This window comes from Galeopterus variegatus, unplaced genomic scaffold (assembly GCF_000696425.1).
Source record: "Galeopterus variegatus unplaced genomic scaffold, G_variegatus-3.0.2 Scaffold5293, whole genome shotgun sequence".
In the NCBI taxonomy this organism is placed as follows: domain Eukaryota; kingdom Metazoa; phylum Chordata; class Mammalia; order Dermoptera; family Cynocephalidae; genus Galeopterus; species Galeopterus variegatus.
Genome location: NW_007731404.1, coordinates 27962 through 29194, shown reverse-complemented (window position 1 = coordinate 29194; position 1233 = coordinate 27962).

Below are 1233 nucleotides of genomic sequence, written 5' to 3'. Positions count from 1 at the left end.
AGGCTACGAGAGCAATAACAAGATAATTTCAAAGTTTCTCTCAATTGTCCAATTTGAAGAATAACAATTAGGTAAAGCTTTATAAGGGGATTTTGATGATGTCTTTGTTTTCTGTTGTTAAGGCAATTGCTATAGTCCATATCAGTGATTCAGTTATCCCCAGACCAGGCATTAGCATCCTCACCACTTCGAAACTTGTTAGAAATTCAAAATCTCAGGCCCCCATTCCAGACCTACTGAATCAGAAACTCTGAGAGTTGGCCCAGCAAACTGTTTTTATAAGCCATCCAGTGATTCTGATGCATGCTAAAGCCTGAGAACCACCAGTCTATAAAAGGACAAATATTTCTTAGTGACAGTTTTTGTTCACTGCTATAAGACCAAGTGCATTTTATGACTGAGGGGAAAAGATTTTAGAAAATCCAATATTAGATTTTGAAATTCCAATACTAGGCTCAGCATTATACATCTTAAATATGGTCATTATTCAAGCTATCATTAGAGTGGTGTTTTTACATTGTGAAGCAATAATTTGAAGAAATAGAAACTTTGATACAAGTAAGTGTCAGTTAATATATTCTAACAACATATTTTATTTAACATCTGTCAAGATGGCGGCTCAAGAAAGAAAACTTTGTTTTAAAGGCAACAAAAAGACCCTTTAATTTCTAATGCCTGCATTTGCTAAAGAAATATGTAGCAAGAAACGAGGCAGAGAGCCCATGTTAAGGTGTCAGTTTGAACATAAACCACTAGTCTTACTCAACTGCAATACTCAAAAAAAAAAAAAAAAAAAACCACAGAAAAGTGATTTGCTGTTTTAAAGATATAACTCACAAGGACAAGATCAGAAGGGACAATAGCAAGAGAATTTAAGAAAGCTAAGTAGGTGGACTAGAAGAAACTCTTGGTAAATGCAAGCAAGATGAATCCTAAAACTGCAAACGCCAAGCTGACAAGCAACCCCATTTACACCGCAAAATCTTTAAAACACAGAGGAACCGGCAGTACCAGGTACTTCTAAAAGTGACAACTGAAGTGGAGAGATCAAAATAAACAACTAGGTAAAAGTTAAGTTTTGAGAAACAATAAGATCTCTACATCCCCTCCCTGTTGCATACTACCGGGTAGAAGATTGGTATTAACCTCTACAGAGGTAACACTGGACTAGCACATATGAAGACACAGTTCCAGCACCCAAAATGGGACTAAGTTACACACAGACACACCCCC